Genomic DNA, 18,273 nt, shown 5'->3' with positions numbered 1-18,273 from the left:
GGAAGAAATTAGAGCTCATTTGATTTGTCGGGGATTTCAGAAGAGATATACGTGTTGGTTTATGCATGGTGAGAAAATTGGGGAATGTAGTGCTACCAATAGAAATTTTGTTTTGGAAGACAATGTTGATATTAATGTAGAAGTTGATGATAATTTTGAGCTTCATTCCAACGATGATTTTGAGAATGTCGAAAATTTTGATAATCTACTTGAACTTAATTACAACGAGGATGATTGTGTGAATATTGATGAAAATGCAGAATACGATTTTATTGAAAATCTAGAAGACATGTTACGTGATGTGGAAGATGAAATTAGTGATAAAAATTATAAAAAATTTCAGTATATGTCTAATGAATCCAAAAGGCCGTTATATCCCGGGTGTACCAAATTTTCAAAACTGTCAGCTGTGTTGAAATTGTTGAACTTAAAAGCAGACAATGGTTGGAGCGACAAGAGTTTCACGTCCTTATTAGAGCTCTTACGAGAAATGCTCCCAGATAACAACGAGTTACCCTGTACAATATATCAGGCGAAGAAGTTGATCTGTCCAATGGGCTTGAAGGTCGAAAAAATACATGCCTGTCCGAATGACTGTGTATTGTACCGTGGAGAGTACGAGGCCATGCATGTTTGTCCTAAATGCGGTGTTTCACGGTACAGACGTAAGAACCAGGACACTGACGATGGTAACGATGAAGGAAACAAGGGTCGGGCTCCGGCTAAGTCGGTGTGGTATTTTCCGATAATACCGAGATTCAAACGGTTATTTGCAAATCCCAAAGATGCGAAATTATTGCGTTGGCATGAAGACGAGCGCAAAAGGGACGGTAAACTAAGACACCCAGCTGATTCTCCTCAGTGGAGAAACATTGATAGAGATTTCACAGAATTTGGTGGCGAATCAAGAAACCTTAGGCTAGGGTTGAGCACAGACGGAATGAGTCCGTTTGGAAGCATGAGCAGTCGGCACAGTACTTGGCCAGTTCTTATATGCATTTACAATCTTCCTCCTTGGTTGTGCATGAAACGCAGGTATATAATGATGTCATTACTAATCCAAGGACCCAGACAACCCGGAAATGACATAGATGTATATCTCGCACCATTAATTGAGGACCTCCAAAAATTGTGGAGGGATGGCGTCCGGGTGTGGGATGCGTACGGTAAAGAGCAATTTGAGCTGCGGGCCATGGTATTTTGCACCATAAACGATTTTCCCGCGTACGGAAATTTATCGGGCTATAGTACTAAAGGAGCAAAAGCGTGCCCTATCTGTGAAGATGACACGCAGGTGCTGAGGTTGAAAAATTGTAAAAAGAATGTTTTCATGGGGCACCGTAGGTTTCTTCCTATTAATCACTCATACCGTAAGAAGAAGAAAGAATTCAACGGGAACACTGAGCTTTGAGTGGCACGTCGTCCGTTAGACGGGAAGGGTGTCTTCCTGCTGGTTAAAAATCTTAAAGTTGTTTTCGGAAAATGTGCCAAAGCACCACCGAAAAATATTTGGAAAAAGAAGTCCATATTTTGGGAGCTACCGTACTGGGAATATTTAGAAGTGAGACACTGCCTAGATGTCATGCATATTGAGAAAAATGTCTGCGACAGTCTGATCGGCACATTGTTGAATATTCCGGGGAAGACTAAAGACGGTATCAATGCTCGAAAAGACATGGTGGAAATGAAAATAAGACCCAAGCTTGCACCGCAGGATAAAGGGAAGGAAAAGGCATACCTACCTCCCGCAATGTGCACAATGTCGAAGACCGAGAAAACAAGCTTCTGTAAATGCCTTCATAGTATTAAAGTCCCATCAGGGTATTCTTCGAATATTAAGAAGCTTGTGTCCATGAAGGACATGAAATTGATTGGTCCGAAATCCCACGACTGTCATGTTTTAATGACACATATGATTCCTGTTGCAATCCGAGGAATTTTACCAAAGCCCGTTCGGCAAGCCATCACGAAGCTTTGTTTTTTCTTCAATGCAATTAATTCCAAAGTGATAGACCCGCTAAAATTGGACTCTCTGCAAAAGGAGGTCGTCGTTACTCTTTGCCATCTTGAGATGTATTTTCCGCCATCTTTTTTCGATGTTATGGTTCACCTTGTTGTTCACCTTGTGAGGGAAATTAAGATTTGTGGTCCCGTGTTCCTGCGGTATATGTATCCATTCGAGAGATTCATGGGTATTTTGAAAAGTTACGTAAGGAACCGACATCGGCCCGAAGGTAGCATCGTAGAAGGATATTCCACGGAAGAGGTGATTGAGTTTTGCACCAACTACATGACCGGTGTTGGTCCTATTGGCGTTCCAACATCTCGATACGAGGGAAGACTCCAAGGAGTAGGGACTATTGGGTTGAAAGCCATACTTGCTGATAGAGATGAACTGTTAAAGGCACATTTTATTGTACTACAGCACATGGCAGATGTCACTCCCTATATAGATGAGCACATGGCAATCCTTCGACAACAGAACTACACGAGAAGTCAGAAGTGGATTACTGACGAGCATAACCGTTGTTTCATAGGATGGCTGAAAGAAAGAGTGAAGTCACACTCCGAAATGTCGCCCGTAAGTGAAACGGTTAGATGGCTGGGCCAAGGACCCCAAATGGTTGTTAGAACATTCCAAGGATACGAGATTAATGGATATACATTTTACACTAAATTACAAAGTGATAAGAGCACCATGCAAAATAGTGGGGTGACGTTGGTGGCGACGTCTCAAGAATTCAGTAGATCAGGGGATGCCCGGCCTGTAATGGCATCAAAGTCATATTACGGTGTTATTGAAGAAATTTGGGAGCTCGTTTACAATGCTCACCTCAGCATTCCCTTGTTTCGGTGTCAATGGGTCGAAGACCGTGGCGTTAAAGTTGATAACGACGGGTTCACAATGGTAGATTTTAACAGAGTCGGGTATGTTGATGATCCGTTCATACTCGCCAAGCAAGCAACCCAAGTCTTTTATGTCACTGACCCGAGTGATGCTAGGTGGAGCATCGTCTTACCCGGAAAAAGAAGGATTGTTGGGATAGAAAACGTAATCGACGAAGAAGAGTACGACCAGTTCGATGAGATACCTCCATTTTGTGCCGATGTGCAAGCTGAGATAGCAACAACTACTGAAGAACAAGACGAAGCAAATTACATGAGATCTGACCACAGTGAAGGACTATGGGAAAATGTTCAAACAGTGGAAAAAAAGAAAAAAAGGAAAAAAAAAACCAATGTATAATATTTATTTCGTTTAACCGTGAACAATTTCATATTTATATTCCAGAAAAAAACAATTTATAATATTTATTTCTTTTATAATATTTCAGAGATGAATAGCCGAATAGATAAGCATAGTTTATTTGCATTACTGATGAGATCTTTGGATGACTGTAAACCGATCGATAATATTTTACTGTGTTTTTGTATTTTACATTTTATTTGTTTATTTATTCCTTTTAAATATAAATTTTATGAATATAGATATCTGATAAGCAGAACCGATGGTGAGAGAACCCATCGAACAGCCCCCTTTTCCCTTAAGAAGAGTTTTAATGACAAATTGCTTTTCTACACGGACATGTAGTTAAATGTCCGTGTAGCTCTCTTTTAGCTCTGTATTTCTTTTTTTGAATATTTTAAAATGTTTAAAAACCTTTCTAAATGTTCGCAGCCATTTTGCATTTATTCTTAAGTTTTTACATTTATTATTTAAACTGGAAAAGGAAACTACGCTCCATATTACGAAATTTTGCATTTATTCTTACTATTTAATATGGTTTTGTATGATCTGTTGTTCAATATTATGGTTTCGTATCATTGTTTATATGTAGTGTTTTTTTTCTAGTTGACATATTAAGTGCATCATTTAAGAATAAAAAAATAAAGGCAACTTATTATTTATGTAAGTACCAACAAAAATCCGTTTAGAAAGGTTTTCCACACGGACCTTTAATCCGTTTGGAAAACCTTTCTAAACGGATTTTTAATTAAAACTCCGTGTAGAAAGGTTTTTCACATAGACTTTTAACTAAAAATCCGTGTAGAAAGGTATTCCACACGGACTTTTAGCCCTACTCTTTATTAATTAGTTTTTACTCTTTTACATGTATTAATTATGAGCAGACTTTTGCATCGTTGGAACTTATGACTATTAAATAAAAGAAAATTGAAAGGGCACCATATTCATTCCCTAACCCTTTAGTAATTAGAGCCATATTTATTGACCAAAACTATTAGAAAGAATCGTACACGGACGTTTAATCAAACGTCCGTGTAGAAATAGTTATTTTAATTAAGACGTCCGTTATGCATGAATCTTGTAAAATGTTGCATTTATTTTGAAGCGCGGAATTCGAATAGTTGCCTTTCTATGTAATTATCTGAGAAGACGATCAAAACAACTTCATAATTCTATATAATCCGAGAAACTCCATTACAAAACAATCTGAATTGTACAATTCTTTTGAACTTACTTCTTTAATTTGTTCCCAGGAAAAATGGATCCCTACTCATCCGATGACTCACAAAATAACAGTGACTACTCAAACTCTAACGATTCAAATAGTTCTGAGAGTGAGTTCTTCCAGCAAACTGAAGGTTCAGACTCAGACGACTCACAAAACGACTTACCCACTGGAGGCATACAGTGCACAGTGTGCCAAGAGGTCGGAAAATATGAGTGGTTATTCCATTGCAACCACTGTCAAGACTCATACCACCCGTTATGCGTCTGCTCAAATACTTACCAAGGCAGCAGAGATCCGAGATACAATTCATGGATCTGCCCTAGGTGCGAGAACGATGACCAAGAAGAAGAAGATGATGACGAAGACGACGATGAAGAAGAAGAGGAGGGAGAGGAAGAGGAGGAAGAGGAGGAAGAGGAGGAAGAGGAAGAGGCTGCTGGAGAAGATGATGAGGAGGAAGGAGAAGAGGAAGACGAGGAGAAGAGAAGGGCGAGGAAGAAGCAGAAAAAAAATGAAGAAGATCAAGAAAGCAATAAAGACAAAAAAGATGAATCTTCAAATAAAACCAAGAAATAGATTATTTTTATTTTTAATATTAAATAATTTATATTTCATTTGTCTATATTTTAATTGTTTATATTTTGTCTGTTTATATTTTATGAATCTTTACTTAAATATTAATATAAATATGAGATTATTAATATAAAGGTATTTTAACACTTCAATTGATTATCCATGTAGAAAGGTATTTTAACACTTTAATTTAACACGTTAATTTATATCTATAACATATTAACATTATTAATTATTTAGATAGCATCATTTATTTAACAAAAAAGAAAAATTTATAGAAAACAAAATGTTGATTAAATTAAACAAAATATATTACATCAAAAAGGATCCTGGCTAATACATCATATAACACAAAAAAAACTGATTAAACAAAATACAGAAGAAGAAAACAAAAAAAGAGAGCTAAATTAATGAAACATGCCTTCATAAAGGCCCTGGCGCGACCCCGGCCTCCTCCTAATCCAGGGGCTCTTTAGCCTGATCCAGCGATCGCCCCTCCTTATGTACGGCTTTGGTGGTGGATGCCCCCTTGGACTTCGGCGTGGCACATTTGAAGGCGGCCACGGCCATGTCCTCCTGTAGTTGGGAGGAGGCCTGAGATAGCCAGTAGGGACTTCGAAACCGGGGGGGAGTTCGAAATTAACATCAACCTCTTCGGGCGGGACGTAGCCGGAGGGCAATGGCCACGACACATTTGAGGGGTGAGCACTGCCGGCCGGAGGGACTTCGGCCATTTCTACTTGCAAATAAAATTTATATAAATATCTTGATCGAACTAGTTTCATATAGAATTTTGAAGAGCCGTTTCGTCTTCTAAGAATTTTAAATTAATAAATATTTGCACACGGACGTTTAATGAAATATCCGTGGAGACATTCTCTATCATTTCTAAACGGTTTTTTACTTAAACATCCGTGTAGAAAGTTAAAAGATTTGCTATTTAAACTGAAAATGTGCTTTTTAAATAATTATCTAATGGAAGTCGGAACGACGTCGCTTCAAACTCTGAAATTTTATTATTTATAAATATTTGAGTTTAGATGCAAATTAAGTTTAAAAATTTTTAAAAAAAATAAAAATATGTCTTTACATTTCGAACTTCCCAAGGCGCGAATTTGTTTCCGCGAACGCATAGAATTTATACACGGATTATTAATGAAATAACCGTCTAGAAATGTCTTCCTTCACGGATGTTTAATTAAATATCCGTGTATAAATGGTTTGCGCGAAATAAAATGCGCGCTGGGTCGGCCTGGTCACTTTCTTTTCAAAATCCCTTCGTCTCCTCTTAACCCTAAACCCACGCGTCTCCTCCTCTCTCTTTCCGTGGTTCCTCTCTCTTGGTGCTGCCACTGTTGGTGTTTCGCTCTGTCCTCCTGTAGTTGGTGAACCTCTAAGCTCCTCTCGCTCGCTCGGTAGATTGTAGAAAGAACGATGACACATTCAGGTGAGGATAATGTAGAGAATGTAGCTGTGATGGATAATGTAGAAGGAGAGAATGTAGCTGTCATGGAAGAAGAGGTCTCGCAGGCTCGGCCTGAAAAAAGGAAAAGAGGTCCGACAATGTGCAAGAAGATCACTGAGCAGAAGGAAATATTGCCAATCGAATTCCACAAGAACGGCTGTGCGACGGGTGATAATCGGGCAAAGTACTCAAATTTTTGCGCCTCCACGGTGAAGAAACATGCATCTATCCTGGTCGAGCGCTGGGATCAGTTTGATCAAAAGAAGGACAAGGACCAATGGTGGAACATTGTGAAGGTAAAGTACCTAACAATTCTAATTTTTTTTTGGAGTAGATGAACTTACATGCAGTAGTTTCGTTGTCAATCAGGACCAGTGGAACATCGTGGACGACCCAAAAGACAAGATAAAGGGAGTGTCTTTGAAGATAATGAATGAAGCTTGGAAGCAATTCAAGAGCAGGTTGAAAACATTTTACATGGATCAAGGGAAAGATCCGTTGCCAGTGTATCCTTGGCTGACACAAGAGGTGTGGGAGGAGTTCCAAGCTTTGAAGAAAACAGAAGAATTCAAGGTATGTAAATTTAGGTAACTCATTAGAGCATCTCCAACAGTGATTGCTTATGGATTGCTTATGCTGATGCGTCAATTGTTTCTGTAATTGCTGGGTTGTACGGCTATTGCTTATTTAGCAATTGTTGGAATTAATTTCATAACGGCACAAATTAGCAATTAATTTCAATTGCTGGATTGGAGATGCTCTTAGTTTTTGTTCTTTCTCAATCTGTACCCATCTTCCTTAAGTAATGGATTTACTTTGATGTTCGAAGAAAAAAAGTGAGAAGGGCAGGAAGATCGCCAAAATGAACAAGTACCCGCACAAATTAGGGTCAGGTGGTTACGAGGGTAAGTCGAAAGAATGGGCAAAAGTTATTTTGAAAAACCAACAGTCTGACTCACCCGTGGTTAAGATAAAAAATCCTAGGGGCCAAGATTGGCTCATGGGAAGATCTGAGGTAACCCTTGAGGGGCGGATAGTACTCCCAAAAGACGTGGAGCCCATTGCTCATAAAATGGTAAGAGCCTTTTGTTATAACTGTGTCATTCAAACAAAATCATAACTCTGTGTACATTACTTAGTGTTTTGTTATAACCAATTTTTTAATTAACAGTTGGAGGTGGAGGAGGTCAATTCTGGTGCCCGGACTGTCGCAAGTCAAGAAGATTCCTTGTCCTTGGCGCTCCCGAATCCAGAACACACCGGTCGAGTTAGGGGCAGAGGGGTCTACACGGGCTGGAAGGAGGAATTCAATGGAGCAAAACCCCGGAGAAGACCTCGTGCCAAGATCAACAAAGACGAGATGGAATCAAGGTTGGCGCAGGTGCACCAGGAGGTACGCGAGGAGCTTTCAATGGAGTACAACCAGAAGCTGGCTGAGCTGGAATCAAGGATGGTGAACCAAATGCACCAAATTAGGCAGCCATCCGAGGACCGACCTCCCGTTTCTCCGGGAATTCGGCGAAGCAGTCAGGCATCCGGGACCGAAGTGATAGGCGGCTTGGACAATCTAAAGGTAACCACTACTTGTTCATAATCGAAAGGTATTGTTGATTCTCGCGGTTAATTCGCTAGACAATATTATTTCATTCTAAAGACAACTAATTGCTGATAATTATTGCAGGAGGCCACAGCATGCGACCTCGTCATGTATTTCGGTACTACTCCTCTGACCATTGCTAAGGGCACTGTATATCCTCCTGCAGCCGGTGATCAGTTGAGGCCCAACTATCTCCGCGTAGCGATTGAGAAGATCACGCAGGATTGGGCTGTGAGAATACCTCTTCCTGTCCCTGTCGATGAAATGGTGGTGCTTGATGATGCCCGCTATTCGACAGTCCAATGGCCGAAAAATCAAATTATTTTGGACAATGTACGTAAACTCCAAATTAATGGGATATCTTATTCAAATCATTCTTTTCAAATACTTGAAAAAGACATATACAACATTTGATACAGATACGAAGAGGTGAGACAATCAATGAGGATGAAGCGTTGTCACCGGTACGGGACATGGAATTATACTTGGTGTCTGTTGCGCCAGAAGTGCCTGATGCGCCAGTGGATGCGCCAGTAGATGCGCCAGTGGATGCGCCAGTGGATGCGCCGGTAGATGCGCCAGTGGATGCGCCACTAGACCGTACGGGGCTCACAGCAGAAGAGGTTAGCCGTTTGCCTGGTCAGTTGCAGACTCTCCACGCCCACTTGATCAAGGCACCCAAGGACATGACGGCTGTTACCTTCAGTGTCCCCCCTGGTATGTTTCTACACGATGGCAGGGAGGTCGTGCTGCCTTTCACAGAATTCAACGACTTTCTACAGGGCGCCTCTGTTGGGTTTTCGTGAACGGTTCAAACCCATTTAATTAGCTTAAGCTGCGGAAAGAGTAAAACAAAAAATTTTACATCTAACTTAAGCTACGGATTAAATGAATCAAGAAGATTCGTTTAATCCTATTTACAGATCTACTCCATAATTGATTTCCTAAAGCATTAAATCTATTTACAAATTAAATAGATTAATATAACAATTTATACCTTGATTCCAAATCTCAGTTGGAATGCAGACCGAGCGAGTAGAGCCTCACCAGGGATGGAATCGACTCGCAGTATCACACGTGTGATACCTCTATTGGTTATCCACCAGGACTAACCGGAGAGCGATTTACTTCTTCTGCCAGAAATACCGTAAACCGCGGAATTCTGCAGAAACACTATTCACCGAAATAGGGACAGATTAAATATATTTAAGACTCCAAGTTATTCAGTTTCACTTAAAAAGCAAAACACGAAATACCGCAGAGTTTGCAAAAATATATTTTTTCCGAATCTCGTAATAACCGAAATCAGGGAAGAGAGAAAAACCGATTAACAAAGTAATCAGATTAACATGTGAATTAGCAAATTTTCTCTCTACCCTCACCCCTCTATTTATAGTGTTTTGAGGAGGTTCGCAAAAGACCAAAATACCCCTCAAAACAAATCTATTTACCAAAAGCCCTTGACACCTCATCCTTTAATATGTGAAAAGACCAAAATACCCCTTCCACACCCTTCCACACTCTTCTCCATGTTTCTACACCCCTAAGGTGTCATGCAAGGTGGCATAGGTGTGAAATGACCATTTTGCCCTTGGCCCATTAAGGCATGAATAGTAAAAGGCTTTGATTTTGGGCTTTGACTTTGGGCCTTTAATTTTAATTAAGGCTTTGATTATTTTGGGCTTTTAAACCCATAATTCAAATCCATAATTAACAAATTAAAATCCAAATAAAATATATATAATTGTCATATACAATTATATTTCTTTTCGGTTGTTGTTCGGTAACTTTTATACAACGTAACGTGTACGTTTATAAATTAACCGTTGTTTCTGCTTGTCATTCTAAATGACATTTATAATTTAATTATATCACGTATAATTAATTATAACCATCTTAATATTAATTATAATCAATTTATAATTAATCAGTAAGATTCTCCGAGTAGCTCCTATATGGTGTGACCCAATAGGATCTGTGTTATGTTGGTAAACAGAGTTAAAACTGTTTTAACTTCTGTTAGTCATGGGTGGCGTCTGGCAACACATCATGACCATCCAATTACACAGATGATGCTGTACTGTACAATATCACGATCCAGTAAACAATTTACTTGTGTCAGTTCTTCTGTCTCATAGCTATCAGATCAGTTTTAAGGTAGATATGTGTCATCCTTGTTAACTGTATCTTTTCTTGATCTTGAGTAGATTATCAAATATAATTACTCTTGTAATTATACTGCATGCAGATAATCTAACTCTACCAAGGGGCCCAGTGATGCTATAGCTCGTATAGAGATACGAGGGACAAGTAGTATTCTTGGTAGACTATCACTTCCTCAGCTAAGTTATACATATGGAAATGCTACCGTTATGGCTGCTTTTTACGGACAGCGTTAGATAACACTCACTCATATATATTTCTTAGTGGGAACGATAAATACCTCATACTGTAGAACTTTGACACTGAATGAAAACATAAATGACACGAACACAATTCTATTTAATGTTTCATTCGGGGTCTGTCAAATACCATGTTCCTAGAACATGTATCTATGTGATTAAAATGACATCTCGTGTCAGGTGGTTTGTAAAACTTAACCATCTTTTAATCCACATACTAACCTTATAGCGGTAATTAGTGTTCCTGCTAATTACCTTGGTCAGTGACCTTTTAAGAGTATATATTATCTATATTATGGAGTTTCACAATTTCAGTCATGAACTCGAAATGATCCACAAATGCAATAATACTCAAGGCAACAAAATGATATATAAATAAACATTCAATTCATGAACAAAGCTTTATGATTAACTTATCGTATTATTGACTTCTAGATTATTACAAACTAACAGCCTCGTCAAGCGATAAATGGCTCGATGTGGGAGTCATCACCGTTTTCCTCATGTTAGTGACCAATCAATTATTTATATCATGTGTATAGCACTCAAATATATATACTCTAATGTAAAATGATGATTTTTCAGGTTCCTAGTCCAGAAATGCCGTGAGACCGCATCGAAAGGTAAGGTGAACTTGTGTGCACTTTTGGACCCCGGCAGAATTAATGGAAACATGTTGGAATGGTATGAGGATGATTGTGTCGACTACTTGCGTAAAGCGATGCATCATGCTCGTGGGGATCAAAAGAAATTTCTTCTCCTGCCATACCACCAAAAATAGGTTACTTGTAACCCTTAATTGTTTATATTTTCAGTTAAACAATTACACAATGAACCATAGCAAACAGTTGTGTCACCATTACATGCTGAAATATATATGTCACTAATTTTATGCTAAAGTACTACAATTCTTCTCCCCCCACAGCTCCCACTGGTGTTTGTTGGTGATTGTGCCACTTGAAAATACGATTTATGTCATGGATTCAAGGCGGCCCGACAAATCCATCACCACTCAGCAGTCTAAAAGAGTCATGACTGTTATAATTAAGTAAGTTATCTAAATATCACTTGGTTTGATTTTTTTTTTTTATAATTGTGGAATTGCTAATTACAGTCACTCAATTTTGTAAGGGCTTTTCGGCAATATCTTAAAGAGGGTGGAGTGCAGAGCACGGGTAAGAGCAGAAATAAAATGAATGGGCTCTGGAAGGAGGTGAGCACACTATAATTTTATAATTTCATATTTTTGGGTTCAAAAATTTATTGTCATTCTGACATAGGCTGCTGAATGTAAATATCAGTGCCCGCAACAGATTGGCGGTTGGGAGTGCGGTTATTACACGATGATTTTTATGTTTCACTTTGTTGAGAGCATACAATTCAAATGGCCAGCATATCCGGTATGTAATTCATATATTTTGCCTTGACTTGTCCATACAATTAATATTGATTTCCTCTAAACTTGTTTTATTAGTTGCATTGTTATAATTGCAATAATTTATTTCTATAAAGCAAAACAGAGATGTAGTTGCCGTATTTTTGTAACTTGCATGTTTCGAATTTTTTGTAGTATTCACCAGATTCAAAGAGTTACTCCAAGGAGCAGTTAGATCACTTTAGATGTATGTGGGCAGATTTTTTTATAAAATAATTTTGTAAACCAGAATATGGATTTGTATGATCTTTGTATAATTCAGTGTACATGAATTTTGTATTAATTTTTTATATAATTTGGAAATTTCGAAAATTTACCGGTTTTGGTATTCTTATTTTGGAAATTCTCTGTTCTGGAATTGATCTGATTTTAAATGGCTGGCAAAACTGGAGGCTAGCCAAAAAAAAGCAAAATTTTAAAAAAAAAAAGTAGTTCAATTATACACGGACATTTTAAAATTTATCCGTGTACAAAGGTTTTTCCAAATTAAAAAAATAAAGAAGAAAATTAATACATAAAATTATATATTAAAAAAATATTAAAAAATAAGAGAGCTACACGGATATTTAATTATACATCCGTGTACAAAGATCATTCAATATAAAAAAAATATTAAAAAATAAGAGGGGTACACGGATTTTAATTATACATCCGTGTAGAAAGGTGTTTCCACATTAAAAAAATAAAGAAGAAAATTAATACATAAAATAATATATTTAAAAAATATTAAAAAATAAGAGAGCTACACGGATATTTAATTATACATCCGTGTAGAAAGGTGTTTCCACATTAAAAAAAAAGAAGAAAATTAATACATAAAATAATATATTTAAAAAATATTAAAAAATAAGAGAGCTACACGGATATTTAATTATACATCCGTGTAGAAAGGTCATTCAATATTAAAAAATATTAAAAAATAAGAGAGGTACACTGATATTTAATTATACATCCGTGTAGAAAGGTCATTCAATATTAAAAAATATTAAAAAATAAGAGAGGTACACTGATATTTAATTATACATCCGTGTAGAAAGGTGTTTCCACATTAAAAAAATAAAGAAGAAAATTAATACATAAAATTATATATTAAAAAAATATTAAAAAATAAGAGAGCTACACGGATATTTAATTGTACATCCGTGTAGAAAGGTCATTCAATATTAAAAAATATTAAAAAATAAGAGAGGTACACGGATATTTAATTATACATCCGTGTAGAAAGGTGTTTCCACATTAAAAAAATAAAGAAGAAAATTAATACATAAAATTATATATTAAAAAAATATTAAAAAATAAGAGAGCTACACGGATATTTAATTATACATCCGTGTAGAAAGGTCATTCAATATTAAAAAATATTAAAAAATAAGAGAGGTACACGGATATTTAATTATACATCCGTGTAGAAAGGTGTTTCCACATTAAAAAAATAAAGAAGAAAATTAATACATAAAATTATATATTAAAAAAATATTAAAAAATAAGAGAGCTACACGGATATTTATTTATACATCCGTGTAGAAAGATATTTCAATATTAAACAAAATTAAAAAATAAGAGAGCTACACGGATATTTAGATAAATAACCGTGTAGAAATCTAATTGTACACGGTTTTTTATGTAATAATCCGTGAAGCTCGGTTATGGAGAGCGCCAGTGTCAAGTATTTGTAAACGGCTGTGTATGTAATAATCCGTGTAGCTATTCGGTAATTGTACGCGGTAAATATCCGTGTGTATATATACAAGGATTTCTAAACCGTGACAGCCTACGCGGCGGGAAATCCGTGTAGCTCGCTTGTTTATGTCCGTGTATAATCACTTATTCTGTAGTAGTGAGTTATTATTATTTTTCACTTGTTAATTAACGATGTTGAATCGTGTATTTTTACCGTTACATGGTGATCGATTTGAACCAAAAAAAACAAATTGTGCTGATGACAACTTTTTAATTGCATCCCCTTGTAACAAAATTGATATTATTTTGTTTCTTGCACCGTTATAACGGTGCGTCTCCTTTTCATTTTAATGATCTCAAGAGCATCATACTTTTATAACTTACATTTATATATTTTTCTTATTTTTTTATTTTTTTTAAAAAGACAAAATGCCCATTTCATTGATCAAAATATAGTTAATTACACCATCATAGTCATGATCTGTTCCAGCTCTAGAGTCAACAAATTAAAAAACATTCAGCAGAACATACATTATATTATCCAAAGTTTAACACTTGTAATATTCTAAAAATAGACTAATGTTACTAAAACTAAGCCACTAAATAAAGGTTGAGGCTAATTATATCTAAATGATAAAATTGGAGTTTATTCTTCATAAGCATCTAGTGCATCTCAGGTGTAACCCCTTCAGAGCCAGCTGCTGGTTGGTAAATATTTTTCTTATTTATGCTATTTTTTTTTATGTTTGTACAACAAATCTTCATGAATTAATTCGCATTTGTATTACTGGCTAAAAAAATCGTTTGATCAATCAGGTCATAAACTTCAAGGAGCCATTTGGGCATGCATGATATATCGCTCCTTGAGCGATCCTAACAATGAAAAATCAATTTATTTTATTGACAGTGATTAAGCTCATGATTTATTGTCATAATGGTTTCAGCGGGCAGCTCGTTTGAAATATATATCATCGAGTGAAGTCTGATACATTATGAAGTAATTAAAATGGGTTGAAAACTTGTTAACAGGCTGAATCAACAACAAAAATAGTTAGAATTGGAATTCAAGTTGTGGACCAAATAGAGCAGGCTTTAATTTAAAGGTTTCTTCCTATACAACCTTTTTTAATAAAGAAATTAAATTACAGGCAATCCGTGATGCAGCACAAACTGACTTTTGATTTTTCTATCTTCTTCCTTTCTGTTTTATTTACTTATTAGTTTTCAACATATTTCCTTTTTATTATTATTTTTTTTTGCTACCCATGGAGGTAGGTCAGCGACAACTTTGTATGTTTGAAATGTATATATATTTTTATGTATTGTGTTGCATTATTTTTATAGGAGAACAAATGTTACGACCGATCCATTTATGTTGGGTTTGCACCATCATTATATTTGGTCATATTTTTAGACTAAAACAATATGTATATGTTGTAGATGGTTAAAAAAATAGAAATTTGTGATCATGGCTCAATTAAGATTTTTTAAAAGAAATAAAAAATGTTTTACATGTAAATAATTGTGACTCTAATTTGTTATTTATAAGAAAATTTTCAAAAGAAATAAATTGTGAGATTATATTTTCATCTAAATGAATTTTTTTCAAGATGTAACATCTAAGATAATGATTGGTGAAGGTTTCTTTCAAAATGAACTTTATTTTTTAAATAGCCAAAAATTTAATTTCAACACAAAAGTACAATACACGGGAAATTTATGGCATAAAAGAATTGGACATCCCTCCGATAAGATTTTAAAATGTATTTTATATTTTTCAAATTTAGATTGTAGCAATTGTGAAATATGCAAATTAGCAAAGCATACAAGACTCCCTTTTGTAACTTCAAATTCTAAAAGTAATCAAATATTTGAACTTGGTCATTCCGATGTAAAGTGACCCGCCCTGTAGACTCTTATAATGGTTATAAATATTTCGTTACTTTTATAAATGATTTTTCACGACTAACATGCTTATATTTGTTAAAAAAAATAAAAGTGAAGTGTTTTCTCACTTTCAAAGATTTCTCAAATTTAGTTGAAAATTAATACAACACAAAGATTAAAACTCTTAGGACCGATAATGGTACTGAATTTGTAAACCAAAATTTCTCAAATTTTTTGAAACAAAAATGAATTATACACTACACTACTTGTGTTCATACACCACAACAAAATGGAGTTTCCAAAAGAAAATACCGTCATTTACTTGAAATGACAAGAGCACTAATGTTTCAAAATAATATTCCAAAAATTTATTGGTCGGATCTCATTCTAACTACAACTTATTTGATAAATAGGTTGCCAAGTCGTTTTAAATAAGAAAAACCCATTGGAAGTTATTTACCAAAGAAAAATAATTTTTAACCATTAAGAATATTCGGATATGCATGTTATGTACACCAAAATAAACGAGATAACTTAGATCATACTTCTATTAAAACTATTTTCGTAGGATATTAATCTCAAAAAAAGGGTTAAAAATGTTATGATCCTATAAATCATAGTGTTACGTTACGAAATCTTTACAATAAAATTTCAAATGATTTCAAAGCAAGAATCAAAAATTGTGCTAACCAAATAGAAGTTTAAACCTTAATTAATGCTTCTCTAAATAAGTAAGTCAAGTGTGAATTGAAACCGCGTTGAAATTTTGAGATTTTGACACTTTATAGGCTCAGTGCGTCCGCAATGGTGGTGAGTGCGGGTGGCTGACCCGCACTGGCCTCTGTTTTCCTTAGATTGTTTTCTGAATTTCTTCTCAGTGCGTCCGCACTGGTGGTGAGTGCGGGTGGGTGATCCGCACTGACTCCAAATTCTCATTTTCTTCAAATCTGACTAAGTACTGAGTGCGGATGGATTGACCCGCACTGGATATCAGTGTGTCCGCACTCATGAATTTTCTGTGTTGATTGAATTTCCTAAAATTCTACCAGGTACTGAGTGCGGGTGACTGACCCGCACTGGTTCTGAATGCAGACGCATTAGGCTCAGACTTTTCCTTGATCAGTGTCATTTTCATGAAAATTTGACTAAGTACTGAGTGCGTCCGCACTGTACTGAGTGCGTCCGCACTGTACTGAGTGCGTCCGCACTGTACTGAGTGCGTCCGCACTGTACTGAGTGCGTCCGCACTGTACTGAGTGCGTCCGCACTGTACTGAGTGCGTCCGCACTGTACTGAGTGCGTCCGCACTGGGGTATCGTTTATGTATTTTTCCAAGCTGCTGAAATGCTGCCAAGTGCTGAGTGCGGGTGGCCGACCCGCACTGAATTGAGTGCGTCCGCACTGAAGGTGTCTTTTTAACCAACACCAGATTTTCTTTCCTTTCTCTCTCTTCCCATCCGCTCCTTTCCCCATTTTATGTGATTTTCGCCCAAGAGAGAAGAAAAAGAGTGAGAGAGCTTCCTTTCCCTCTCAAACCCCTGATTGTTGCGAGAAATCAAAGTTGAAACCGAGCAAGTGGCCGTAGATCTCTCCTAGCCCTCCTATTCAGTATTCCTTTCTCTTCCCGTTTCTCTCTAAAATCTCGAATTTCTCGATTGCTCAGGTTTTCGTTTTAAACCCGAGATTTGTGTTTGAATTGCTTGTAGACTAGCTCCTTGAGCTTCTTTGATTGTTTATTTACCGATTCTTTCTCGATTTCATCTCAATTTCGAATTTCGATTTTTAGGGTTTTCGTGCCAAAACCAAAATTGGGCATAATCGTGAATTAATTAGTTTAATCCAACCGATTAGACTTATAATCGATAGGGTTACCTCTTGATCTTGAATTGCTAGAACGTGTAACGGCTAATTTGAGATTTTGACCAAATTAGGGTTAACCACTCGGTAAACTGAATTGTTGCGGGAACCAAAATAGTGAATCAGTAAAGGAAGTGTTACCAAAGTGAAATTGTATATGATTTAGAGGACCTAGATGTAAATGTGTGAGATTTTTAGTAAGAAAAGAGGAATCAAAAGAATCGAAACCAAAGCATAGGAATTGGTTAAGGAATATATAAACCCTAATATAACTCAAATAGACATCTCGACCGCTGAACAACGGTTTAACCAAGTGTATGTGTAATATAGGCATAGGCTCGGTCGAGCAAGACTTCGCGGAACATTTTAAGACGTCTGATCCATAAGTACGCGATACGCTCGCGGTAAACAGGTGCGGGATTCTTGGACTTGTTTGATATTTCATTTTCAGGAATTAAATTGTTTATTCGTTTGTCATGTTGAATATCTGATTGTTGCATCATTGAATTGCATAAATCATTTGCATAGCCCAATCAAATTAAACTCGAATTATTGTGAATGAAATGATTTGCATGCTTGTATGGTTGCCATTTGTGTCGATCTATTATGATCTGATTTTGGTTGAAAGTCACCATGAACTATGTATGTGAGCGGATTTACGAAGTTGAGCTGTATAGCTGACTTGGATCCGACGAATTTGCAAGGTTGAGCTGTATAGCTGACTTTGAGCCCTGGATCCTTATAGCGCTTTAGGTGAATGACCCTCAGTTTTCCCAATACCGGTTGGGACGAGGGGTGAGTGATTGTATTGATATGTGGATTGCAATCGTGGGCGACATGTGTAACGTCTGTGACTCGGTGGCATTCTCCTATGTGTTAATGCGTTTGGACGATCAATTGAA

The 18,273-nt window shown here is 36.5% G+C and overlaps 1 pseudogene; it reads left to right on the top strand.

The window, feature by feature from the left end:
* The first annotated feature begins 255 nt into the window (after positions 1-255).
* On the top strand, positions 256-3,403 carry LOC144567121 (uncharacterized; annotated as a pseudogene).
* Positions 3,404-18,273: the final 14,870 nt, after the last annotated feature.

Source organism: Carex rostrata, chromosome 16, assembly GCF_964058835.1.
Source record: "Carex rostrata chromosome 16, lpCarRost1.2, whole genome shotgun sequence".
NCBI lineage: Eukaryota > Viridiplantae > Streptophyta > Magnoliopsida > Poales > Cyperaceae > Carex > Carex rostrata.
This window is presented reverse-complemented; position numbering and strand designations above follow the sequence as displayed.